Source organism: Sycon ciliatum, chromosome 7 (genome assembly GCF_964019385.1).
Source record: "Sycon ciliatum chromosome 7, ocSycCili1.1, whole genome shotgun sequence".
NCBI classification, from domain to species: domain Eukaryota; kingdom Metazoa; phylum Porifera; class Calcarea; order Leucosolenida; family Sycettidae; genus Sycon; species Sycon ciliatum.
Window position 1 is genome coordinate 10,196,307 of NC_088649.1, and position 12,397 is coordinate 10,208,703.

At 42.5% G+C, this 12,397-nt stretch overlaps 1 protein-coding gene across 1 annotated transcript in view; it reads left to right on the plus strand.

Moving 5' to 3' along the window:
- LOC135820958 (uncharacterized) overlaps positions 1-12,397 on the plus strand; it is a 124,941-nt gene that overhangs the window by 21,975 nt on the left and 90,569 nt on the right. The window contains exon 2 of the mRNA XM_065334017.1: positions 10,454-10,552. The gene's annotated coding sequence lies outside the window, so the exon portion shown is untranslated. The remainder of the gene's footprint in view (positions 1-10,453; positions 10,553-12,397) is intronic.

Here is a 12,397-nt window from a genome sequence, read left to right on the forward strand (position 1 = left end):
TTTTGTGGACCTGGATAGTGGAGATTTCTCACCCAGTGAGTCACGGATTCGATCGGCGTTCTTCTCCCGTAATGCCTCAGTTGGTGTCATCCGAACACCTCTGTGTTTTGTCGTGTTGTACTTCTCTACCAAATGTGGAAGGACATCGATGTACCTGCTGGTGGAGTTAGCACTGAAGTATTTCCACATCCTGGTTTTCAGAGTTCGGTTGAAACGCTCAACTACAACAGCCTTTCCTTCGTTGTGAGTGCTGTACATCGTGATCTGATTCTCATCAAGCCAGTGTTTGAACGTTCGATTATAGAACTCGGTACCCTGATCAACCCACAGCTTACGTGGTTTCCTGCTGCTAGTTTTCACGATGGATCGAAATGCTGATTGGATGTCAACACCTTTCTTGGATTGGAGTGGGACAACCCAAGCATATCGGCTGAACAGATCAATGACAGTAAGCAGAAATTTGATTTCATCATTGTATTTACGAAAAGCTGTCATGTCCACGAGATCGGCAGACCAGATTTCATCAATCTCACTCACAGTCACTTGTCTCCTTGTGAAATTAACACGCTTCGGTTTATGTAACTCATCAGCCAGATCGTCCGTCCATTTCGTATCTATCTTTTTTTTACTCCTAAACCTATCATCTTGAACAAACCGGACAGGAATCCACCTTCTCTGATTTCCGATTTCTTGATAAATTGTGAACATGATCGACCACATACTGAGCATTTACCCTTGACATATGGTTGACCAGTTGATGTGACTTCTCCTTGTATTCCCCTCATCTATTGCTTTTTCTTACACGATAGGCAATGAACATTCATCTTTATCTATCTATCTACTTTTTTATTTCTCATGGATACAAAGATGTGTCAACAATCCCATATTTTCACAGTATTCATTCATGCTCTCATCAATCTTTTCAGCACAAACTAGTCTGAAATTTCCATTATTCATCTTGTCAAGCTCTGCATTTGTCAATGACATAAAAATCTGTGGATTATTGGTAAATATGTGAATGTTGATCGTGTCATTCTCCTGATCATCTTTCGTGAGTTCCAAACTCACCCCCAGAATATTGTCACGGAACTGTGGAATGTTGGAGAGAGAGTATCCAAACCCAACTGTCCCACGGCAGATTATGTGATATATTTTCATGTTTGTCTATCTATCTTTTTTTCTTTCCACCCATACCCCCAATTATGTTATCTAAACTGTTCATACTATAGGGTAAGATCCAACCAGTTTGATAGAATTTGTAAAATCAATTACCTACAACGATGGCTGCGTCTTTTCCAAGTGACTATTTCTCCTATGATGACTTCGACTATGAACCTGTTACTCCTGATTGTGGTGATCCTTGGGAGGATATGGAATCATTTATTAATCACATTGATGAAAGTGATGATGAGATGGTTGATAGAATAATGATGGATGATTCACTGTTCAGTGGTTTCTTTGATGATGTGTTTGAAAATGCTCTTGATGAACAAATGAATATAATCCCAAGCATTTTCCTGAGAATTTATGAAAATCCAAAGTATGGAGGAATCTGTAATTCCTACACCAACAATCACCTGTTAGAGAAGTTTCAGGATGATATTGCTGAATATTTGTAAGAAAAATAGAAGAGAGAAAGAAAAGAGAAGAGAAGAGAAAAGAGGTGACCAACTCTCCTCTTTTTTTACTACACTGAATTATCATCATAAACGGTTATTTGAATCCTCTTGTATAGAAGTATACCGATGAGAATTCCAAAGATTTTCTATCAGCAAAGATGACTTCTCCTTGTAAGATTTACGAACTTGTGAGCCAACACACCGATCAGGTATATGTGGGGTCCACTTGTCTACCACTGAAAAATCGGATGTACTGTCACCGATCAGCCTACCAAAAAGGTGAACGGGGTTTTATGACCTCATTCATTCTGCTTGATCTCGGACATGTGGAAATTGTCCAGATCGACTCTCTGTCAATGTTTGATGAAGATGAGCTTAAGAGGAGAGAACGATACTGGATCGAAAAACTGGATACCGTGAATAAAAACAAGCCTGGAAGATCAGCATCAGAGTGGTATCAAGATAATCACAAGAAAATCAGACAATTTGCCAATGAAAGAGTTGTCTGTGAGAAATGTGAGAAGTCTTATCCAAGAAATCACAAATCCCATCATGAAAAAACGAAATTCCACAAGCTCCGTGAATGATAAAATTGATGATGCTTATACAATGAATACCAAAAAAGAAAAAGGAACTAGTGAAAGAAAAAAAGGTTTTTGTGTTTTCCTTTTTTTATCTTTTTTTCTTCCCCTTTTTTTACAATACCAACTGCTCATTTTCTTGACTGGGGTGCTGAGTGAAATCCAACAAGACATCAAGAGCACTTCTGCCTTTGTTTCTTTCTTCTATGAAATGTATACAGTAGTATCCACACAGGACACTATCATTCATCTGTATCTTTGATGAGTTATACCAACATTCTTTGTGGTTCTTCTTCATCCATCTGACTACCTCCTCTGGTGGTGGAAGACCAAAGGAGTCAAAATATTGATTTCTATAAACACAAACCCAGTGAGTACCACCACCGTCCAAGAAATCTTGGAGATTGATTACCAAACAATCCTTTGATGATAGAGGTTGTGGAAGCTGATCTTTGCTGAAAGTTCCTCTGAAATGTGGAATAGATCTCAGCATTTTATCAATGTCAAAGTTGGTCAGTGGTCTCACGTTCCTGGTAGACGTAACCCTTTTCCTTTTTGGTCTTTTTTTACCCCTCTACCCTTCCGTGTTCCAGGAAGTTGTAATCCTTCACCGGTGTTTCCTAAACCGATCATTTTTCCCAGAGCTGGTGCTAATAATCCAGCTGCTAATGCTCCGAGAAACCCCCCTTGCTTCTTGAGTTGAGTACTGGATAACTTGAAATCCATTCCTACTCCTTTTTGCTTGGATTTTTTTATTCTGGTAACCTGTCGGTTTGTGAGCAAAAGCATGTCATTTCCGGATAACTTATTTTTTGTTAACCGAAGTGTGATTCCATCATGAGCACTACCAAGTTTCTTTTTTTGGTTCGGAGTTAGCATCAATCCATATTCTACATACTGACCGATTCCCCGACCAGCTGTGGTTCTGTCTGTGCTTCCAGAAATAGCACCAGAAATACCAGCCAGTCCTAGTGTACCAAGGATGTTGGGAGCATGCTTGATCACAAGTGGAGATATCTTCCCAACCAATCTTCCGATCACAGAACCGATACTACCACCTTTCTTCTGTGTTAGTTCCTTTGCTAATAAAATCTCAATTTCCTTTTCCAACTCATTAATGGTTCCTATCTACTATAGTTTATCTTTTTTCTTACACCACAACACTCATTTTGCCATTCATACCATTGAGTTTGAGATGACGTTCGGAGAGAATCAAACAGATGGTTTGGTAAGAAGCAGCTGTACCAGTGGGAAACTCAAACGGTTTTCCGAGTCTCCATCGAAGTTCGATATCAGCAGAGCTGTTCCTCAGCTTCTCCTTATGCTTACTCACGTCTACATGAATGATGGTGTACAAAGAGGCAAAATCCTCCACACTTACCTGACTTCCACTGTCTGTGTCAGCATATTTTTGGATGGCTTCTTGGAAAAGCATGTATGCTCTTGTATAATTCCGAGTAGCTGGACTGAAATTCGTATCCAAATCACGTTCTGGGAATCTATCGCTGTTGATGTACACAGACAAGCTTCTGAGGTCAGCATTATCGAAAACCTGGTTGTTCTGTTCTTGATTCCCACTTCAATTGGCTGCTTGGATGGCAAAGAAGATATGAGTTGGGAGTTCCTCATTGCTGTGAGTAGTCACTCTCCAGGATGGGTTTGTCTCCGTTGATCCATACTGATTTCTATAAACCCGGACTTGCTCGAAGTACAGATCTCGGAGGGTGGACTTAACCAACTTACTTTCGATCTTACTAGCTAGTTGGAGTGATGGTCTCACCTTTGGTATCCACAAAGAAAGATGTTTGATGTCAAACCTTCCTGGATCAACACCATTTGCTCTGTGAATGTAGTTGGCTGATGATTCTCTGGTAAGATTGAGTGTATGCTTGACTCCCATGAATACTGTATCAACATCTTTACAAAACCCCAACAGTGATGCTAAAGCAAGCAACATGGTTGTATCCTTATTTCCAGTCGTGATGAGTTGTCGGGCTCTGAATCCGGTATTGTAAGCAGGATTCTTTAGAGCTCCTGTCTGAAAATGTTGTCTGAAAAGTGTTCCCGTAAGTTGTGTTGCGTTTGGGACATCGCCTGCTGCCAACACACCAGCAGTACCGGTAGTATGGAACTCATTAGGAGATGCTTCTCCTGTTCCTGTGTCCTTGTACCAGAGCATGTTGGTAGCAGAACTTCTACCATAGTCATCACTAAACTGGACCAGATTGAGAATGGTAGAAGCTTGTGGTACATGACTATCAACTCTCTCTACCATGTTGTTGTCAAGTTGATACTCAACAGTCTTGAAGAGTGACCATCCGTTGTTGGAAAGAGTAATGATATCATTAGGATCATAATTGGAGCCATCTGCTGCTTTGACGAGACGTCCACGAACCTCAAGCAGTGCTTTGTGAGGAAGGAGATACTCATCAAGATCCTTGGTTTCTATGATATGCTGATCTTTATTCATGTCATTGCTGTTCCTGGGAAGATATTCTATGTACTCATACTCAGTTGTTGATTCATCCTTTGGTGGGTCTGTGAAAAGATCGAAATGTGGACTTGTATAAGAGGCCATGGTTTCTACCTATATGTTTTTTTCTTTTTCTTCTACAACCTCTTCATTCCTGAACCAGGAATGATGTTTGATAGGATAGCTCTCTGATTATCTTGGAGAAGCTCTTTACTCTTATCCAACAAAACTGTTTGATGTCCTTGTTGTTTGATAATTGATTGATGGTATCTCTAACATGTGGATTGATAGCTTTGTCTTTACCAATAGTAGTAGCAAGCTGCTTTGCCTCTTTCTTTACTTTCATTTTTACTGATTTTCTATCACCCTTAGCAACATCTTTTGCCAAATCAAAGACCATGTCTGGAGTGATCTGTTCTTTTGCTGCCTTCAAAGCTTTCTGAGCTGTCATTTTTCCTATGGATTTGACCTTTGGTGCTAAGATTTTGCTGGTGTTGTATAGTACACCTTTGGCTTTGTTGAACAGATTTCCAAGAAGACTTCCGCCGATAACCTTTTGTCTGGTAAGCTGATTTCGTTTCAAGAACATGATGTCATCTATCTAGTCTTATTTTCTTTCTCGGACATGAAGACTGAACGTGGTTCTTTCATTGTTGAGGTTCAGTTCCTTTCCATCTTGATCAGTTATCCTCATTATTACATCCGATATTCTATCAGTTTTCGTCAATGGTAAAAACGTCTTCTCATTCGGTTGGATGTTGAGTTGGAATCCAGGAGGTTTATCCGGTGAAAAGGAGTAAATGACATCACCAGTTCCACCATTGAGATATGCCTCACTTACCAAGCTACAGTGAATGAGGATGTTGTGAGTGTCAGTGATATTCACAATGAAGTCAGATGTAGAAGTTGTATCAATCAGTTTTTTGGAAAATCCGAGCACAGGAGGAAGTGATGATGGGATGTCAAAGTCAACCTTGTACCCATGTTTGAGGTAAATTTCACTGTGTAGAGTGTTGAAGTTTGGCTCAATCGTTATCCCGTCCTCATTTTCGATTTTTCTCTGGATATATCGATTGATGTCAGTCAAGTTGTAAGCACCTCTTGGAATGACAAGAGTTTTCCAGGCTTTTCCATCAAAAATCCGAATTTGGTTGTTTGTGGTGTTGATGTTGAACCAACTATACCAGATGGTAGAATTGATCAGAGCAATTTCATAGGTCTTCTTTTCATCAAGTAGTAATGGAGGGTTGAAAGATGCTTGAAAGTTTTGACTTGTCCCTGTGATGTGTGAACTGTGACTGTCAAAAAAAAGGATGGTTTCCATGGTTCTATCTATACATAAGATTTATATATCTTCTTGTATTCACTCTTTTTTATCACTTTCTCATTCAACAAACGGTCCAAGATCTCAACTAGTTCGTTAATGACTTTCTTTGATGTATTTCCTGCTTCTCGGGAAGCGCAAAGTAAACCCAGTCGTTTTACTAACTCATCATGTGATTTGTAAAATCTGATTCCTTCTCCTTCCACGGAGTGAAAATTCCCTTCTGATAAATCTGATTCTAGTGGTGGTTGTGGACCAGATAAATCCCACATTCCTGAACTTCTTGGAGAGCTAGCTCTCCGTCTGTATCTTTTCCCTCTCTCAGGAGACTCTGGTGGTGGGGAATGATCAACAGGTCTAGTTGCTTGGTCTGCTTTCGGAACTAGACTTGAGAGTTCTGGACTTTTTGGATTGATACCTTTCTTTTTATCTCTTCTCTTTTTCTTAGTGGAGTGTGATGATGTTTGAGTTGCTTGGTCTGCTTTCGTAACTTGTACTGGTTTCAGTATTCTACTGTTAGCACTGATCATGAAGTCTATCTATCTCCTCACTTTGTCTATGGAATCTATCACAAGTCTCTTGTTTCCATCTTTATCACTTACTGAACCAGAGCGCAGTTGTACCCCTCTTATTCTCCCCAACACGTCTTTGACCTTCTTCAAGTTACTACTTTTGATCTCTACTGTATTCGGTATTTCATCATTAGTCCCCCTATACTCATTGATGAGGTCAATATCTTTCTGGTTGAATGATATATCAGTGTCAGTCATGAAAGAAGAAGTTCTACCATCCAATGGTTCAGAAGTACTACCACCGATGGGTTTGATGAATGAACCCACAACCGATGGAATTTGATGGAGGGCTGTTGTGATTGCTGCTTGGTTAGTCTGAAGTTGTCCAAGGAGCGCATCCTGCCGTTTATCGTATTCCTCACTTTGTGTGGTTAAATTTTTAACAACAGGTTTTTGGAACTCTTCTACAAACTCCTCCTGCTGTTGCTTACCGATCCTTTTTTCCAGTTGACGTTGCTTGAGAATTTCTCGATTTTTGAGAAAGGTGTCAATGACTTCCTTCCGATGTTCAGGATTTTCTACTTGTGTAAAATGTGGCATGCTTATCTACCAATACCTTTTTTTCTTCTCACTTCTCCAAGAACCTATCGAATCCACATCGGTACATCTCTGGCTGATATGTTGCTGTTTTATCAAGCATGAAAAATGAATGTGGTTTCTCTGTTGCCATTTCATAGGCCTCCGCAAACTCGGTTTTCTTAAGATTTTTGGAGTGATCATGTGCTAGACATTGGACATCTCTGTTGTCTAAGCCCTTGTACAGGAGGAAGCACTTGGTATTCCTCCGGATATATTTCGGTACATCATAGTATGATTGACAAAGATATATACAGTTACATTTCTTGTTCCGAGAGAGACTGAAGTATTCCATCACTTTTGTCATGTTCTTTTTGTCAATCTTGATGTCATCAAAAATTATCACCTTATTTTCCTGATCATCGAGATCCTCCACTGGACAAACCTTGTCTGGTTGTCCAATGATAAGATTACCAGGAGATATTCCATTGTAAAACCCATCAAGAAGTTGATATTTTGGTTGTTGAGGATTTATTGTGTAAAGGATGACCTTATCACACTTCAACCATGATTGTAGAAGCATATTACACAGGGTGTTTGTCTTCCCACACCCCGTTTGTCCAATCATCATGTAGTGACAATCAGGAAGCAAGTAGTGATGCTTTGTTGGTTTCTCCTTGTGCTCATCAAAGATGGTTTGTATCTACAAAGGATCATTTTTATTGTTCCAACACTCTCAAGAAAAAAATATATAGAGAGATAAGGAAGATGAGTTCAAAATTTGGAACAGCCTTGGAAGCTAACTCGGTCAATCTTGATTCCTATGCCAAAAAAAGGGATTTATTTGTCATCAGTGAAGAAAAGTTGGATAAAGCTGGTGGAGATGTGGAGGGACATATTGACATGAACTATCATAGCATCTGCTTTCTTGGTTATGATGGAATAAGTACCACTTGTGCGGCACCTACGGGGTGGGTTACAAGTGAGATAGGAAAAGTGAATACTTCATTGAGGAAGCATGTTGATGATGATGAAACACGACTGATGGTGAGTGGTACACTGAAAATGGAAGGAAATCTTGACATGGGTGGAATGGAAATTGTGAATGTGAAGCAACCATCAACAAGTACATCTGTGGTAACATCACAATATCTCAACACAGCACTAAGACGGACTCTCTGGACGAGTGGACTCAACCAGATGGTAGGAAATCTTAACATGGGGTTGAAACACATCATCAATCTCCGAGACTCAACAGAGACCGACTCAGCAACAACAAAGGAGTATGTTGACAGAAAGGATGGAGAGGTGAAAGTCAAAAATTTGAAGAATATCATCCCAAGCTCATCAACCACTTCACCAGAAGCCACACTTCATGTCTTTCCTATTTACAAAAGTCCAACCAACAAACTGATTGTCATTGAGGATCTCTTCATAGTCGGTCAAGAAACAAGTGGTAGCAGAAGACGTTTTCATGTACCGTACCGAGATGTGTTAGGAGAAAAAGCAATAATCCGATACATCACAGAAAATGATGTAACAACGGCATATCTGACCTTCATCAACAACACACTGACATTACCAACTGTGAGTGGATACAATCTCATTGATGAATGGGAGCTGGTTTATCATGAGTACTGAAAATCTTAACTATATGTAGATAAAAAAATGGAAATACCTCATTTGTTAATACTATTGACCATGCTACCATTTACTCTTGGTTGTATTCGTGATCCGTTGGATAATGATGGGTTCTGCTTGACAACAACTGAGCCTCCTACTGTCATCCAAAGTGAAAGACCGACTCCGGTTGACATCCCTAGTGAAACATCACCACCAACAGACCATATCACTACACAACCACCTGACGATCAGACGAAACCAGGAAACGGGGATCACCCTCATTATTTTGACAAACCCCAATCTTTATCTTTATCTCTGATTGTTATTCCTGTAGTTGGTGCTGTTGTATATGTCATAAAACGTTCCAGCTGTTCGATGAGTGTCGACCGTGAAAATGATCCAAGAAATTTATAACATCAGCCTAGGTTAGATTTTGATCCGATACCATTACAACACTGACAACACCGACAACACCGACAGCATCGGGAACTACGTCAACAACATCGGGAATTACACCGGGAACATCGGGAACATCGGGAATTACACCGACAACACTGACAACATCGGGAATTACATCGGGAACATCGGGAATTACATCGGGAATTACATCGGGAACATCGGGAATTACATCGGGAACATCGGGAATTACATCGGGAACATCGGGAATTACATCGGGAATTACATCGGGAACATCGGGAATTACATCGGGAACATCGGGAATTACATCGGGAACATCGGGAATTACATCGAGATTTACACCGACAACACCGATAACATCGGGAACATCGGGAAAATCAGACAACTTGATTTACCTCCTTTTCCTTCTTCTTCTTCTCATCCCCATTACTGCTGGTATATTTCACAGACAAATAAAAAAAATTATCATAGAAAGAAGGATCATCATCCAAAGCTGAACCACCCGAAGTTGGCTCAGAAACCGATCCCACATCAGTCCTCGAAGTGAGCCAAGATCGGGTAAGTGAAAAAGCTGAAGTTGGCTCAGAAACCGACCCACATCAGTCCTCGAAGTGAGCCAAGATGGGGTAAGTGAAAAAGCTGAAGTTGGCTCAGAAAAACGATCCCACATCAACCCTCGAAGTGAGCCAAGATGGGGTAAGTGAAAAAGCTGAAGTTGGCTCACTTTCGATTTTCTCGGAGACAGCAAGTTGACTCACTTTTCTGGAATGGGGTTGAGCCAACATGAGATCAGTGGTCGGAGGTGTAAATTTGTACTTGGAGGTGTAAAATTAGTACTTGGATCTCACACCCACATTTCTTACCATAAAGAATAAGAAGTGTATTGAAGGGTTAGAACTATAGGGTAGGAGAGGGGGAACTGTATGGCAGACCTATCTCCTGGTAAGAGTCATTATCTCACAGAGTCATTATCTCACACGTTCCCCTAGTAGTATAGGGGGAGAGGGAGACTTTGGAGGGAGGCCCGAAGGGCCGATCGAGAAAGTCGATTTTCCAGGTGAGCCAGAACCCCCTCCCCCTATACTACTCTCTCTCCCCTCTCCCAAGGGTAGGCCCACGTGATAAGTTATATCACTGGGTGTGTGTGTGGGGGGGGGGGGGGGTGCATGTGTGCGTACGTGCGCGCGCGTGCATGCGTGGGTGTGATCATTTCTTCACCATTTTTTGTGCATGTGTGTGATTATTTTTTGCTGTTTTATGAGCATACATTTCCACTTTAAATTTAAAAAAGCACTGTATGTATTTTCTGTACTTCTTGTTCTCTGAAGGATGGTGCGACCCCTCTCCTATCAGCCTGCAAGATCAACTCTCTTGACTGTGTTAGGATATTGTGCAATGCCAAAGCCGATGTCAATTTCACTAACTTTGTAAGCTTGTGTGCAGTGCTTTGTGAGTACGATGCTGAGGCATGTAGCACGGCGGTGTGATACTTGCTTATGCAATAAAGTTTTTTTGCATGTAGAAGAGCACGGTTGGACTTTTTCGAGCTCCGTAGTTTGTCGTGCGATTTATCAGCCCAGCCGGCACCAGGCCGGTCTGGAGGTAGTTACAGGGTAGAAGAGAAGAGTGGTGGGTAGTAGATAGTCTAGGTAGTACTAGTAGGTAGACACAGGTAGCTATGCCGGCCAAAACTGCCACTCGCAGCCTGACGGAATCGTAAATAAAACTTTTGAGCTCCATCCCTGAAATCGAATCGTCCGTCTTTGAAATTGTCAAGACGCTGTCAGCGCTCGTGTCGGAATCTGCAAACCGGGAGGTCTGTCTCAAAAACCGGATTGACGAACTGGTCATGCAGATAACAGGACTGAAAGAGGAGGTTGTCGCCATGAAGGAGTCCGCCATTGCAACGGCAAGTGTTACCTTTTCTCCGGCTGAACAACAGCCCCAGAGTACGACAAGGCGGAAGGGATCTCGTAGCCGTACCCGTACACGAAAAGACCAGGTCACCAAATGCACTGGTGCAGCAGGAGGAGAACACCGTAGCGCTTTCAAACGCGTACACGTGGATGACACTGGCAGTGATCGTGAGATCTCGAGTGAGGAAGACGAAAGTTTTCAGACTGTTGGGCGTCCCCAGTCAAGCCACAGAAAAAATCGTTCGACCCAATCGCTGATGAATCATGGAAACTAGTGTCTAAAGAACCCCACCGAACAAGGAAGGCAGTTGTGTATGTGGGAAACCTGAACGCTGATTGCACAGAGGAGCGAGTGACAGAGTTCACTCAGCAGCGATCCGTGGCCGTGGCCAAATCCGTCAAGGTCCATGAGTGCAGCATGCACACCACGGAAGACGGGAAAGTCTCCGCCCGATTGACGCTCGATGCCACTGGCTTAGAAACAGTCACTGCTGCGAACTTCTGGCCACGACCGCTTTACGCTCGAGCCTGGCGACACCGCAACCGGCCGCAGGATGACAGCTCATCTGGTGCAACTGGCGCCGTCAACGTGGGCAGCAGAGGCGATAGGGACAGTGAGGCAGAGGCTACTTCAGCTGGAGCGATTCAGCCATGCAAACACCAATGAACACCAGCTGCGCAAGGACATACCCAGTAATGAAGCTCCTGCTGACAAATGCTTTTGGGTTGCTGTCAAAGTTTGGAGCTTTCCAGCATGCTGTTGCACGGAGCAGATCTGACATCGCCACCGTAACAGAGACTAAATTTACCCCGGAGAAAGCCTAACTATCTGACTCCTCCATGCCGGGCTTCCACCTACCCCTCCGACTTGACAGATCTGCTCAAGGCGGCGGAGGTGCAGTCTGGGTCCGGGACTCCCTCTTCTTTGACCACCTGAGTGACATCAACTGCCATGGCCATGAGGTCATCTGGCTTCACCTGCACCTGGACAACGGCCAGAAAGTAGATGTATGTGCCGTGTACCGACCCGGGTCGTGCCCTGGACAATATGTCTCTCTGCTTGAGTATCTTGACTCAGTCATGGATCAAGCTCCATCCCTCGGGAACAGCGTTGTGATAGCTGGTGATTTAAATATTCATAATGAAAGCTGGCTATGCAGCACGAAGACTACACCAGCTGGTGAATACATGGAAGAACTCTCTGCGTTCCACGGGCTCCACCAGCACGTTACTCAACCGACACGCGGTGAGAACATCCTGGATCTCATACTCAGCGACTTCTCGGAGACCTCAGTGGTGGTAAATGTACTGGACCCCATTGGAGCATCAGACCATGCCACCGTTGTGGCCACTTTT